The sequence below is a fragment of the Artemia franciscana genome, chromosome 11, assembly GCF_032884065.1.
Source record: "Artemia franciscana chromosome 11, ASM3288406v1, whole genome shotgun sequence".
In the NCBI taxonomy this organism is placed as follows: domain Eukaryota; kingdom Metazoa; phylum Arthropoda; class Branchiopoda; order Anostraca; family Artemiidae; genus Artemia; species Artemia franciscana.
This window is the reverse complement of record NC_088873.1, coordinates 20,277,106-20,292,985: the sequence shown is the minus strand read 5'-3', so window position 1 is coordinate 20,292,985 and position 15,880 is coordinate 20,277,106. Positions and strand designations below refer to the sequence as shown.

At 36.3% G+C, this 15,880-nt stretch overlaps 1 protein-coding gene across 3 annotated transcripts in view; it reads right to left on the bottom strand.

Annotated features, from left to right (window-relative positions):
- The window catches only part of LOC136032943 (uncharacterized), a 75,121-nt gene extending 62,755 nt beyond the window's left edge, over positions 1–12,366 (bottom strand). The window contains exon 1 of one of the 3 annotated variants that reach the window (XR_010618828.1): positions 12,300–12,366. The gene's annotated coding sequence lies outside the window, so the exon portion shown is untranslated. Of the gene's footprint in view, positions 1–12,218 lie in introns of all 3 variants that reach the window. The other 2 variants (XR_010618820.1, XR_010618823.1) reach the window with 2 other exon arrangements.
- Positions 12,367–15,880: the final 3,514 nt, after the last annotated feature.

The window sequence follows — 15,880 nt, the reverse complement described above, 5'->3', positions numbered from 1 at the left end:
ACCAAAATAATTGGAGGGCAACCAGCCCCACTCACACGTCCCTTTTTTCTCAAAAATCATTCAATTAAAATTTTGACATATCGATTTGTTCAGCACAGCTGAAAGGTTACAAAACTAAATGCACATATAAGCAGTATCAGCTGATTGGAAACAAGTATCAATGTTTACCATAAATTCGTATATACCATGTTTATACCACGTAAACATAACATGTTTACCTAAAATTCGTTTAAGCATCTCCCCCAAAGTAGATACATAAGGTAAAGAAATGAACCTTTTCGGTATGTTTAATTCTGTACAGTGTGAAACCCCAACAACCCTTTTGTTGGGTTTAATGCGTCTATTTTTTATTATTTTATCAATGAATTTAATTGGGTAACTATTACAAAATAAAATGTCCGTCAAATACAACAATTCAGAATCTAAAAACTCCTGGGAACAAATTCTGAAAGCTCTATCCACCAGTGCAATCACAACCCCTTGTTTCACTGAAATGGGGTGGCACGAGTGAAAGTTCAAATACCTATCACTGTGTGCAGGCTTTCTATATACTAAAAAAAGTAAATGAAAATCATTTTTAATCAATAGGATATCAAGAAAAGGCAGTTTGTCATTTTCTTCAAACTCCACTAAGTTTTTTATTTTTGTCAAAACTATTTAAATGTTTATGGAAAAGGTCTAAGGACTCTAAACCATGTTTCCAAATGCAAACCACATCATCCATGAATTTTAAGGAGACCCTAAAACTGTGTATAGCTGAGGTTTCAATAGATTCCATGAAGAGACTTGCCAACAAAGGGAAGAGAGATGCCCCTATAGCCAAACCAAACACCTGTTTGTAAAATTCACCTCTAAAACCAAAATAAAGAGAATATTCATTTGCAAGGATAGCCAACTTCATAATGACTTCAATCTCCAAACTAGCCATGGTCACATCTTGTATCAAAGTGCTTTTGTAATTTAATCCTTAATATATCTTCGCACTTTTTCACGTTACAATTTGAATACATGGACACCACATCAAAACTACAGAGAATTGAATTTTCCTCCAATGCCAAATTTTTAACTTATTAGTAAGATCAGTGGGATTTTTTATATATGATTTTTGTGTTCCTAAAAGTGAACACAATGCCACCGACAACCACTTTCCTAATTTTGCCACTGGTGATGAGAAAGTTGATACGATGGAACAGAGCGGGACTCCTGTCTTATGAATTATGGGTAGACCATAGATCTTGGGTGCAGAACAACCTCTTGGACAAAATTTATTATAAAATTGTGGGGTAATATGTAAATTATTTTTCAGTGACTCCAATTCCTTTCTTATCAACTTTAAATATTTATCTGTAGAATCAAAAACCAATTTTTTGTAAATAGTGGTATCCAAAATGATTGTATTCATTTTACAATCATAATCATCAGTGTCCATAATTACAATAGTATTGCCTTTATCTGCCCTAGTGACAGTAAGGACCTTATCCTTTTTCAAATCAGAAAGTATTTTAATGTCATTTTTTGTTATATATCATTTTCAGTTTTTCTCATGCTAAAAGTCTTATGTTTCCCTTACAATTTCAGCTCTAAGCTATTGAGGAGACCCAACTTTATTAATAGAAGCCATAATTCCTGACTCTATTTTAGAAATTATTTTTGAATATGAAATTGGTGTTGGAAAACAGGAACTAAAACCCTTCAACAAAACTGCCTCTTGTTGACTACTAAGAGGTTTAGATGACAAATTCTTAGTGGCAGGACCCAGACAAAAACGAGGATAACAAGTAACTGAATCCTGGAACTTTTCAAACAAAAGTCTATTGAACTTGTCGACCAAACAAACCTTTGACAAATGGAAATCATGGTGAAAAGATCTAACAGCCATTTCCTTAATTCTCAGAAAAATGTCAGATGGAAGGTTATTCCTCAAAAAGTTTTCAACAAAGTCTTTGGACAACTTAAAACGTCTTTGTTTTTTTCTCGGAAGTCATGTGATTTACAGCCATAAGGCTGAATTTTTTTTTTAATTTTGATTCATTTTCATTACCAAAATGGGTATTGATTCTGAAAGATTTAGGGATCACTGATTCCTTCTTGCAATTTTAAAAAAAAATTTGCTGATTTAACAAATTTGTATGTTTTTTAACCAAAGAAAAATAATAATTGACAGAAGCGGCTAATTGTTGCCCAGAAGCTTGACGAGTGAAAGTTCTTAAGCCAAACTTGCCAGACATGACAATAAACAACAAAGAGAGATAAAACTCCACAAAAAAAACCTCAAACACGACTACAGCCAGTAGAGAGGAAAGACTAAAACAACGCGGATATTTCGCCTGTATTCAAACTAGGCATCCTCAGCATAAGATAAAAAGAAAGAAAAAACACTAAACTAGAAATAAATAAGACCACCACCAATAATAATATATACAATTGTCGCTACTGATCCACATAGGGAAAAGAAGCTATTAAGAGTTACTTCAATGAGAACATCAAAGCAACTGAGGAAAAATTATGAAAATTGAAACTTAGTTAACTATTTTGTAGCAAAATAATCCTATATATATATATATATATATATATATATATATATATATATATATATATATATATATATATATATATATATATATCTGATAGATACTTCTTATCTGATAGAATCCAATTGTCACTGCATATGATGAAAGAGGTGACCTTATCTACTCCATATCAGTTTATGTTAAGAGCGGTGTCACCCAAGGGACCAAACTAGGCCCAACATTGTTTAACCTCTATGTAAATGATACTCCTGAGGTGGTCAAGAATGGCTTGGAACAGTATGCAGACAATTCCAAACTCTTTGGTCTAGCAGCCTCAAAAGAAAATTTCTCTTCTCTGTAAGAAGATCTGAACAACCTCTGTCTGTAGACAACAACCTGGATGCTCAAATTCAACCCATGCAAATGCAAAGTCCTGCATCTTTGTCCAAACAACCCCTGTCAAGGTTATCACATGATTGACTCTGCAGGTGCTAATATGCCCATTCAGAGTGCCAAGGATGAGTGTAATCTTGGAGTAATCATTGATAATAAGCTTAAATTTTATAGTCACAGTCAGAACCAAGCAGCTAAGGCAAACAAGGTCCTCAGTTTGATCAAGTGTTCAGTGACAAGTCAAAAGCCTAGAGTTATCAAGAAGCTTTACACAGCCTTTATTCATTGCTATCTATAGTTTGGCATGCTGGTTACCAACCTGCACTTTAAGTGTGACATGGAAATACTTGAAAAGGTCTAATGTAAAGCAACCAAGCTCCCTTTTACCAAACAACAAATTTCCTATAAACAATGACTAGAAAAGCTTGACTGTCCTACTCTAACATACCATAGAAATAGAGATGTCTTCCTTGCATTTAGGATGACGACTGGTGACACCATTAAGCCCATTTCGATCACAATGAATACACCAGAACCCAAGGAAATTTCATAAAACTGCATCAAAAATTTAGGAGAAAGCATGAAAAGTTCAACTTCTTTACTAATTGCATTGTTCCACTGTGGAATTCACTCAGCAAAACTACCATATTGGCCAGATCAGTTTAGAGCTTCAAGATTGGTGTTGAGCATGACTGGAGCAGCAAGTCATTGAAGATGCACTAGGACAAACCAGTATCATCCAGCAGGGTCTGTTAGTTGCCACTCCTCTTTTATCCCTTAAACACACCCAGCTGGCAATACATCTAATAACACCCAACAATATAGCCAAACTGTCTTGTATATATTGATGATCCAATTGTGAACTGTGACTTGAATATTAAATCAACTTTACCTGGCAACATCTACAGGTTCTTCAGCCTTAGTCACTAGAAAATGTGATTTAAGGTAATTAAGGGTAATACTTTGAAGAATCAATCACAAAAAAACATGATATCTCATGTTTGATATATCACTTCCAAATGATCAGAAACTGACCAAAATAAAGCCAGAAAGCTTCTTAGTTATTAACCCAACAAGACCAGAGGACATTGTAAGCAATTAGCCTACTTGCATTAAAGTCTCCCATGGGTTGTATGTAAAGTATTTGAGGGCATCATAAATAAAGCCATAGTCTTGCATTCTAATAAAATTGGGTAAATGTATGACAGTTAATATTATTGATATACCAATAAAGTGAACATATGACTCAATGCCTTTCTTTTGTTCTTTACAAATATAATAATTGCTTCTACTGAAAATTCAAATTTAAGCACTTTTTGAGCTCTTAAAAATGAGGAATTTCCAATTAAAGTATGACTTATTGGTCAAATTTGGACAAAATAATACTATGTTTTCTCATTGCCATCTTTTTCTATTTTTTTGAAAAAATAAAGCTACATTTTCTCAAGTGCTAAAATTATTTATAATAAGGTTAGTTTAGGTTAAAATGTGCTTAAATTTGAGTTTACAGTAGAAGTGATTATTATATTAGTGAAGAGCATAAAAAAAGGCATTGAGTAGTATGTTCACTAGAAGGCTGTCACTTACTTGAAGTACTTTTACTTGAAGTACTACTTAGGTAAAATTTTCCATTACTTGTACTTGTACTTAAGTAAAAACTCTAGGGTGTACTTATTACTTGATACTTAAGTAAGATTACGAAATACTCATTACTTAAGATACTATTAATGTACTTGTTTTTCAAATACTTTACCTTTGACATGAAAATTTTGTGTGTGTGTGCTTTGGCAATGTACACGAAAACAGCACCTTTAGATTTAGAGTAAACTCAGATATAGCTCCATGCCCTATTTTTGGATGTGAAATAAGGTATTTGTTTTTGAAGAAAAAAAATTATAGTATGATTAACACTTCGTTAGTTTTGTTTAAAAGTTATATAATACAAAAATTGAAATTATTTCACAGTTCACTGGTCGACAGTGAGGTAAAATTCCTTGTTTTGTGCTAAGTGTTGCATACTGTAGTCCATTTGAGCTTATATTTCTGACATTAGTGTTTAAGTTTTGTCATTTCGTCATCTGAACCAGATTTATACCATTTCATCATCTTCAGGACCATATTATTGGTAAAACTACTGAAGCTATGAATCTTTACCCATCTAAATGTTGTCTGCAATAAACAATTTTGGGGAACTCTAGCTGGATCCAATGCAGTGGTATTTTGTCAAATTCATTCCAGCAAATTCAGGTATTCAGACGAATCTGACTTCAGATTTGTCACTCCATTCATAAGTTATAGGCCCCACTAAATTAAAGGAAAACTCAACTTTCTTAAAAATTGATACCCTCTCCCCCTCGCCCTATTTGAGATAGAGTTTGTGATACCAGAACTTGATATGAGCCCTAATCTTAGGCATCTTTGGTCTAGTTTTCATTCAGATCCGTTGCTCCATTTACAAGTCATACTAAATTAATCAGACTAATAAATCAATACTAAATAAATACTTCTGTCATGGAAAGGCAGTGTGGTCTTCAAAGTTATGTAAAACTAGATATGTGTCATGGTCTTAGGCCTCTTTGGTTCAATTTTCATTCAGATCCATCACTCCATTCGTAGGTTAATCTGAATTCGACAAAAAACTGTTTTTAGCAGGTAAAGCCCTCTCCCCCTGTTCTATTTGAGCTAGGGTCTTCATCGTTCAACTTGATGTGTCTCATGATCCTTGGCACCAAATTTGGCTATTCAAATTTTCATCCAAGTCCAACCAGCGGTTCTCCCCGTATACTTGATTACACAGACGGACGGACGGACGGATTTTGCAACGTCTTAGGTAGCCATGTTGGCTCATTGGATCCAAAAAAAGGGAAAAGAATAGCATATCATCATCCAGGCATCATCACCTATTTGGATAGTGGAAAATATCCACCAAGATAGGTTTTTGAGATCTGTCTGTCTGTCCGCCCGTCTGTGCAATCGAGTATAGTGGGAGAACCGCCAGTCAGATTTGTATTAAAATTGAACTATTTGGATTAAAATTGAGCTTAATTAGGGCAAGGGGGCTTTAAGTGTTAAAACAAAATTGAGTTTTTCATCTAATTCAGGGTAACTTGCAAGTGGAGGGATGGATCTCAATGAAGATTGAACCAAAGATGCCTAAGACCATGACAAGCATCAAGTTTTGAGATGAAAGCCCTGTCTCAAATAGAACAAGGGGGAGCAGGTTTTAAGTGCTGAAAAGTCAAGCTTTTTGTTTAATTCAGTATAACTTGCAAATAGAGCAACGGATCCAAATGAAAGCTAGACCAAAGATGACTAGGATCAGGGCTCATATCTAGCTCTGGAATCACAAACCCTATCTCAAATAGGGGAGGAGGAGGGGGTTTCAAGTTTTAAGAAAGTCAAGTTTTCCTTCAATTTAATAGGGCCTATAACTACTTCCACCCATGGCTTGCCCAAAGCCTGGAAATAACCTTTTTCCAAAATAAGCCATACTGAAGCCAACCTTCAACCAAATATTCCATCCCCTGAGAAAAATTACTTTGTATGGCACTTGGTATTTACCAAGTGACACATAGTGATTGCAGATTCTGATGGTCTGTTAGTCCTGGTTTTGCTATTTTAGGCACTACCAGATAAGCAAGGACAATGAAATGTGGCAGGCGTATTAGGGACCAGACCAGTTAAATTTGAAATAGTTGTTTCCCCGATTTGACCATATGGGGGGGAGTGGGGGAACGGTTAATTCAGAAAATTAGAAAAATTAGGTATTTTTAACTTATGAACAGGTGATTGGATCTTAATTAAATTTGATATTTAGAAGGATATCATGTCTCAGAGCTCTTATCTTAATTCCAACAGGATCAAGTGACATTGGGGGGAGTTAGAGGGGGAAACCTAAAACCTTAGAAAATGCTTAGAGTGGAGAGATTGGGATGAAACTTAGAGGGAAACATAAGCACAAGTCCTAGATACGTGATTGACATAACCAGAACGGATTCAGTCTCGTTTGGGGAGTTGGGGGAGGGTTAATTCTGAAAAATTAGAAAAAATTAGGTATTTTTAACTTACAACAGGAGTTATTGGATTTTTAATTTCATTGGATGAAATTTCATATTTAGAAGGACCTCGTAACTCAGAAAACATGTTTTAAATCCCGGCCGGATCCAGTGTCATTGGGGGGGACCGGAACTCTTGGAAAACGTTTAGAGTGGAGAGATCAGGATGAAACTTGGTAGGAAGAATAAGCAAAAGTCCTAGATACATGATTGACCTAACTGAAAAGGATTCGCTGTCTTTGAGGGAGTTGGAGGGGGTGTTAGTTCGGAAAAATTACAAAAATTGAGGTATATTTAACTTAAGAGTGGATGACTGTACGTGAGGTATTTTTGAATTTGATATTTAGAAGGAACTCATGTCTCAGAGCTCTTATTTTAAACCCCAACCAGTTCTAGTGACATTGGGGGAGAGTTGGAGGGGGAAACCAGAAATCTTGGAAAACACTTAGAGTGGAGAGATTGGGATGAAACTTGGTGGGTAGAATAAGCAAATGTTGTAGATATGTGATTGACGAAACCGGACTGGATCCACTCTCTTTGGGGGAGTTAGGGATGTCCAGTGCTTTGGCAAGTTTGGTACTTCTGGACGTGCTAGGACAATGAAAATTGGCAGACGTGTCAGTGACCTGCACAAATTGACTTGATAAAGTTGTTTTCCCTGATTTGACCCTCTGGTGGGAGGGGGGCGGAAGGGAGAGGAAAAATTAGAAAAATGAGGTATTTTTAACTTGCAACTGGGTGATCAAATCTTAATGAATTTTGATATTTAAAAGGACCTTGTGTCTCAGAGCTATTATTTTAAATCCCAACCGGAATTAAGCCTCTGATTTTTCTTTTGAATTAATCTATTGATTTTTATAATTTTGCTAGAGTTCATGGCATATGAGATCTTGGCTCTTCCAACCTTGTCACATGTGCCATATGAGCTCTTAGCTCTTGTTTTACACCTTTTTTCTCAGAAGATTTTCGACTTAGTCTCATGGTTTTTGCCACTTCATGGTGTGAAAACTGCTGCTAGAAATAAATAGGTTGTAAGTTCTACCGTATTGTCTGCTTGTATATTTAAATGTGTGCTTGCATTGTGCCTGCGTCCCCTTAATAGTTCTGTTTCTTGTGGTAATATTGGTTTGTCTTCTGTTGCATATGCAGACAACGTTCTTCTTGTTGCCTGGACTTGCTGTGGATTTTTCCAATTTTACTATATTAACCAATGTACTATTTAAGATTGGACTGTCAGTTAATGCGTCTAAATGCAATTTTATTTGTTTTGATACCCCTTATGCAGTCGCTCCATTTGTTGCTGAGACTGCAGTTCTGCCGTGTTCTTCTTTAGTTAGTTGGCTTGGTCTGTGTTTTGGTCCAACACTTTCCACTACCTGTTCATCCCTAGTGAATCAAGCCGTGAAAAACCTACGTATTGCTTACGGAAAAATATCCCCAAACAAAAGCTGTTACAATCGCAACAATTTGAGCATGATTTATAATGCTTATTGCGCCCCTGTGCTTTTGTTTTTATCAGGCATGGCTCATCTGTTTCATAAGAAAGATTGCCATACTCTATGTGCGGCTTATTTCAGATATTGTAAATTCCTCCTCCGGCTTCCTAGATGGCACCAAAACAGAAAAATAATTGCTCAATTTGGTTTAATAGATATGCCTTCTCGGATTTGGTCATCCAGTGATGATTTATGTAAAAAGACCATCAACTTTATTCACTTTTAAACCCTCTGCAGCCTTTTTCCCATATTGATACTGGTTAATTAGTCCATGTTGTCTTTTGTTACTTTGATATTTTTTTTCTTGCTGTTTATTGTTTTTGTTTATTTATAATATTCTGTACTTTATGTTTTTTTTATACTTTCACAGGTAATAAAGTTCATTCATTCATTCACTCATTCTGCAGTTTGACCAGCTGTAAGGAATGCGTCTGGATCAGCAGGCTTGCTGCAGACCCATGATTTTATAATATATGTTTGTATGCAGTTTTACCGACCATCTGAATTGACTACACAGTATGCGGCTTGCTTGAGTGAAAACCAGCCAAAGGATATAGATGCCATACATTTTCATAGCGCATCTGAAATTTTACTTGAAAACTTGAAGCAGTTTCCTTGTAAAGGTGCCAAGGGTGAGACATGTCATCAAAGTGTGAATCAAGACTTCATTTTCATACTCTTCTTTTCTTTCAGCAAGCTGACAGCCAGCAACCTCCAGCTAGCTGCCAAAAATGTAGATTTTTGCTACTCCTTTTTATTGACCTTTGATTTCTTATATTAAAAAAGTCTGCAACTGACTCACTTGACTCCTTACTTTTGAGTTTGAGTTTTTTGTTGCTAAGGTTTTTACTTATTGAATAAGAAAGTGAACTACTTTATTACCTTTTATCTGTTTTAAAGCCAATCCAAAGTTTATTTTTCTATTTTCAATATTTGTTCTGGCATTCTGACATGTCTCAGAATAACCCTGTATTTTTCTTAAATGTGCCAGATTTGACTGAACACTAATTGCCAGAAGTTCAACTTTATGTACATTGTGTTAACCCTGTCATGTGATCTGTCCAATCCAATGAGGAGTTTTATGACTGCACTTAATTGTTTTGACAGTCTTTTCCTTTCAAGCCGTTGTGTTGAAAATTGGTTCAGATTTTTTTTTTACTTTGTTGGGTGTGTACCAGCCAAACAAGGGAAAAAAATATTTTCAATATTTTTTCCATCATTCCCACATGTTTCAGAATAACCCTGTATTTTTCCAAACATGCCAGATTTGACAAAACACTAATCACCGGAAGTTCAAGTCTACATGCACTGTGTTATTTCTATCATGTGATCTGTCTGATCCAATCAGGAGTTTTTTGACTGCACTTAATTGTTTTGATAGTCTTTTTCTTTCAAGCCATTGTGTTGAAAATTGGTTCAGATTATTTTTTAGACTTTGTTGGGTGTATACCAGCCAAACAAGGAAAACAGTTAAAAATGATAAAGCAGAAATTCTGGTTCTTGATTAAGATCTCCAAGAGAGGAATGACAGGCGACATTTTATAGGCAGGGGAAGGGGCTAAGAAGCCTTCAGAATGGCTTTAAAAAAAAGGTAGCATGGGCTTGGTATCAGATATATATATATATATATATATATATATATATATATATATATATATATATATATATATATATATATATATAGAATGTGCATACATAGAATAAATACTTGAAGTAATACTTAAGTACAATTTTGGCAAGTACTTGATACTTAAGTAAGAGTTTGGAAAGTACATATTACTTGATATTTAAGTAAAAAAATAATGAGTACTTAATACTTAAGTAAAAATTTGGAGTACTTGTTCCAGCACTGGTTCACTATATTGGTAACTCAGTCATATGAACTGATATAAGTTATCAACAAGAACACCACTACTTCTCAGTCTGTTCAAATTTGGGTAAATGTATGACAGTTAATATTATTGACATACCACTCAATGCCTTTTTTTATGTTCTATACAAATATAATAATTGCTTCTACTGCAAATTCAAATTTAAGCACTTTTCAAGCTCTTAAAAATGAGGAATTTTCAATTAAAGTCTGACTTATTTGTCAAATTTTTGCAAAATAAGACTATGTTTTCTCAGTGCCATCTTTTTCCATTGTTTTCAAAGAAATAATGCTACATTTTCTCAGTACTAAAATTATATATAATAAGGTTAGTTTAGGTTATGTTAAAAAGTGCTTAAATTTGAATTTATAGTAGAAGCGATTATTATATTAGTAAAGAGCATAAAAAAGGCATTGAGGGGTATGGTCACTATATTGGTAACTCAGTCATATGAACTGATATACTTTTACCAACAAGTGTACCACTACTTCTCAGTCTGTTCTCTGTTCAATCTTACTCTAGAATAGGCAATAAAAGGCTATTGTCCAACCTTAAACCCAAAAAGCCTTCAAGAAATGAGTTGGTCAAGACCTTATTAATGCTGATTGGGGCTAAACTGGGATGTCAGATCATGACCTAGAAAACCACATGCAAGATTTCTACAGGAGGTTCAACTCTACCTTATCTAGCTAGATTGATAGCAATGAATGCCCAGATAAGGACAAGCTCTTGAACAATTCCTTGACCTTATAGCCAGGGAAGTCCAAATTAAGTTTTAAATAAGCCTGTTCCTAGGGCTATAAATTGGACTGTCAAGGGGGTTAATTGGGAAATAAATTTATAACTATTTTGAAAGAGACTACAAAAATGAATCAAAAGCAACCATTGTTGACCTTATCTCTGTCAATTCAGAATAGGCTATTTCATATAGCCTACACACTAAATTTGCACACTAGCTTTTGTAAATTAGGTAAGGTAAAATTCTAGTTAAGTGACTTCTTGCTATCTCAGAAAGGGTTTAGGTTAGGAAAATGAAACTTTCAGGGATGAGTCTACAGGCTAAAGTATGTCCTGTGAAGGTATTTTGAAGTACCTATCTCTACTCTCTCTCCCTTTAGAGGATCCTGACCGTTGATGACCTTTAAAAATGTGTGTTATAAAAGTGAAACCTTGCAAAATAGATCTTCTGCTTGAATGAAGTGCAACAGAATTGTTTTCAGCTTCACAACTTTGTTCAATCCCAATTTATAAGGTTTTAAAGATGTGCAAATACATTTCCTAAATTTTGAAAAAGAAACATTGATATGGCTCAGAATTCTACTCAAATAACAGAAATTGCATTTTCAGAACTAAAGACAGAGAAAAAGCAACTGGTAACTGAAAATTAAGGCAAAATGTCATTTTGTCAAAATTTCAATAGCCTAAGTGTCATGTAGACAAATTTCAGGGCCCTCTAGAGGAAGAAGGAGTGGAGGTAGGTACTTTAAAATACCTTCCTGGGATATACTTTAGCCTGTAGACCTATCCCTGAAAGTTTTGTTTTCCTAACCTAACCCCCTTCTGAGATAGGCTAGCAAGAAGTCATTAAACTTGAATTTTAACATTAGATAACGTTGCCTTCAGTAGATTTCTAAGCCATAGGCTATTGAGTTTTTATCCCTAGATTAAATAAATAGGAGCCAAGCAGCAAGCTCATTATCTTGGACCCAAATCACTTAAAAATCTCTATTGGGTCTATGTTATGGTTCTTTCCAGGAAATAGGCCTACTAAACCATACCACATAGGCTATAGCTCAGTTCCCAAAAATAATAAATATGCTAGGCCTAGTTCAAAACAGAAGGATAGGCTAGACCTAGAATAGCATTCATCTGCAAAGAAGTGAAAACAAAAACCTTTGATCTTTTCATGAATAAATCTTAATGTTAGTAATTCCTGGATAAACATACACTGAAATAAATTCCTGGAGATTAAACCTGAGATTAAAACACATATTAAGTGAGTCATAAAAGTCGTTTCTTTCCGCGCTGTCAATTAAATAAATTTGTAATTTCTAACGATAGAGACATCTGTAAAATTACGATCCTATTGTTAGATTTCAGCTAGCTTTTCATGGAGACGTTTGTTTCGACCACACACAAAATGTATGCAATACAGGCGTCCAACTGAGACAATTTCTTGGTACCAATCAATTTGGTGTTTCTGTTTGCTTCTCAGGCTTTTAGCACCCGGTAAGGTCATCATTTATCGCCAAATCGCACCCAGAAGCCGAACCTTTTTTTAGCATTCGAAGATAGGGTACTTAAAACTTTGTATCATGCACTTTTTTGCGGGGGTTTCGAAAGAGACATATTTATTTGATAACCAGTTTTCAAGAAGATTTTAAACAACATATCACAAGACACTCTTCGTTTTAACTTGCTTCTACTTTCTTAAGTAAATCTGTGACATCCCTCTGTATATTTGAGTCTAAGATAACAACTGAGTTCCCACTGATGCGACTTCACTCAAAAACGGGGATTCTGTGTGATCCGTCATATTTTTCCATTTTACTGTAAGTTTAAATATTTATACTGAGTGTATCCGTTATTCTGAATTGAAAAATTTGTTGAGCCAGAAATTGCAACTAACTACCAATACTACTAACAAGTCCCAACAGCACCAAGCCGCCTGAGGCCAACACAGCTTCACATGTTCCTCCATCTTAATCTAGTCAATGCCTCCCTCTTTAGACACTCTCAGGATGTTCTTATTTCCCTTAAATCTTTCTTTATGACATTTTTCCATCCCAACCACGGCTGACATGCTTTTTGTTTTGCCCTTGACGGTTGGCCAAAATGGACAAACTTCAGCAAACCTTCATCCTTGATTTTTAGAACGTGCCAAGGCCATTTCAACCTTTCTTTCGTTATTGACGTAGAAAGCGGGATTGGACCGCACTTTTTGCACAGCCTACTGTTTGAAAAACAGTCAGTCATCCAGTTACCCAAAACAATCCATCGGCAATTTCCTTGGAAATTATCTAGCAAATCTTCATCCACTTTTCGTAGCACCCATGTTTCAAAACAGGATTGACCATTTCCATCAGTGTATTTTCCAAAATTCTAATCTCGTTTTGCAGACTTAGTTTTTTATTTTTGCTGCCTTCCCAGGAAACTCCCGTTTCCATAAAATATTTTTTAATGATATTCTTTCATCACAACCACGGACAACATGCTTTCCGTTTCGCCCTTGGTGGTTGAAGAAAAATTACAATCTTCAGAATATGTCATCGTTCATCTGTAGAACGTGCCAAAGCCATTTCAATCTTTTTTTCATTATAGCCCTAGAAAACGAGATTTAACCACATTCTTTGCACAAGCTACTGTTTGAGATACGGTCAGTCAACCAGTTTCTCAGAACAATCCATAGGCAATTTCTCTGAAGAAAATCCTCATCCCCTTTTTGGAGCAGTTATACTTCAGAGCCATATTTTATCACGTCAGTGTAGGCTCTTGTTCTTTTATAATTGTTTCAACTTTGAAGAAACACCCTGAGTCCTGAATATTCTACTCTAACATCTTCACTACATTTATTATCTTTACTAGTAATACTACGACCTAATAGTGAAAATTTGGTCGACACATCATTTACCCTTTCTAAAACCATACTATTCTTTTCTTATCACTTTGTCTACAGCGTCTCTTAGTCTAAAAAGAATGATATTACTAAGTAATTTGCTACCTACGGAGACCAGGCTAATGCCTTGCTAATCACCACACTTTCTTATTAGCCCCTCAGAACTCGGATATGCAGTAAAAAGGCTGAAAAATAATAAGGATACTGGTATCGGCGGCTTAAGCTAAGAGCTGCTAAAATAGGGAGTTCCTACAATATTCCTGTTTCTCCACAACCTGTTTTCTACAATCTGGAGAACAAAGACAATTCCCAAGGATTGGTAGAAAGGTTTCATCATCCCCTTATGGAAGAGGAAAGGCTCAAGGAGCAATTGCTCCAACTACTGGAGAATAACCCTACTGTCAGTCTCTGGCAAACTGTTTTCGATTGTCCTGCTGGATTGATGTCGGAATATCATTCGAAAAATCCAGCTACCGGAGCATGAGGGTTTTATGTCGGACCACTCATTATCGAGCAGATTTTCACGATTTGACGAATAGTAGAAAAGACCACAAAGTTCCAACAGAAATCTTTTATTGCCTTCGTTGACTTCCACGCTGCATTTGACCCAGTCGATCGAGAAGCTCTTTGGCGGATTCTAGAGTTGACTGGCCTACCCGAGAACTATTGCAGAGTTCTTATAACGCTGCACCATGGGATTGTGCAAGTAAATGACTGGTGCAATCCGTTCATTCAAACCACGACAGGGATGCACCAAGGACGTGCAGTGGCCCCAGAGCTCTTCAATGTCATCGTAGATTACATTATGGCAAAAACCACTTCACGTCTCAGTTTTGGGCTGAAATTCGGAGATCGTGCCATCACAGATGTTGATTTTGCCGATTACTTGCCATTCTGAAGGACTCCTTGGAGCAGCTACTGGAAGAGCTCCGAAACCTTACAGAAGAGGCTTACTTACTTGTACTTTGTACTTGTGGCGGGAATCAGGCGTTTCCACCTCGCCCGGCATCGATGATCTTAGAGACCTTCTTGGACCATGTTGATCGATCTTGTGCCAGCTGCTCTGCAAAGGCGAGCCACTGTGTTGACAATCTGTGACCGAATTTTCTGAAACCCCCAATTGGTTCAAGGTCTGACTTGGCCAGGTTCCATCAGTTCTTCCTCTGTCCTCCTTGGCGTTTCTTCCAGTAGCTAATAGACTCAACTAGAAGTATTTGGTAATGCAGGTACTCTGGCAGTTTCCGTAATACATGGCCCAACCATTTCAAACGGCGTTCTTTAATAGTGAGCACAACATCTCTCTGAATATTGCACATTCGACGTATATTCACGTTGGAGATACGGTCACGTAGCTGTACTCTGAGAATTCTTCGTAGACAAGTATGCTCAAACACCTTAAGTGTATTCTCTTGTTGTAGTTTTGCCGACCATGTTTCGCACCCGTAAAGGAGAACGGTGCGGACTAGTGCCATGTAAATTCGAACTTTCGTTTGGACACTGATTTCACGGCGATTCCATAAGGGTTTCCGAAGGGAGGCAAAGACTGTCTGCGTTTTCTGTTTTCTCTGTTGGATATAAGGGTCGGAAGATACGTCAGTACAAAGCTGGGAGCCTAGGTAGGTGAAACGGTTGACTTTTTCCAGCTGAACTTGGTTGACAGTTAGTGGGAATGGTCCTGTGTTGTGGTTAATAGCCATGAATTTCGTTTTCTCTGTGCTGACTTTCAAGCCGATCAGGTCTGCCCAGGCCACAACGCTGTTAAGCATGTTTTGGGCTTCTACAGGGTCTGACAGAAGGCCAACATCATCCGCATAATCGAGGTCAGTCAGTGAGAGATTCTTTCCAACCTGCGCTCCTGGATAAGACGATAGAGCATTTTCAAGCACCCAATCGATGCAATAATTGAACAGAGTCGGAGAGAGGACACATCCTTGTTTTA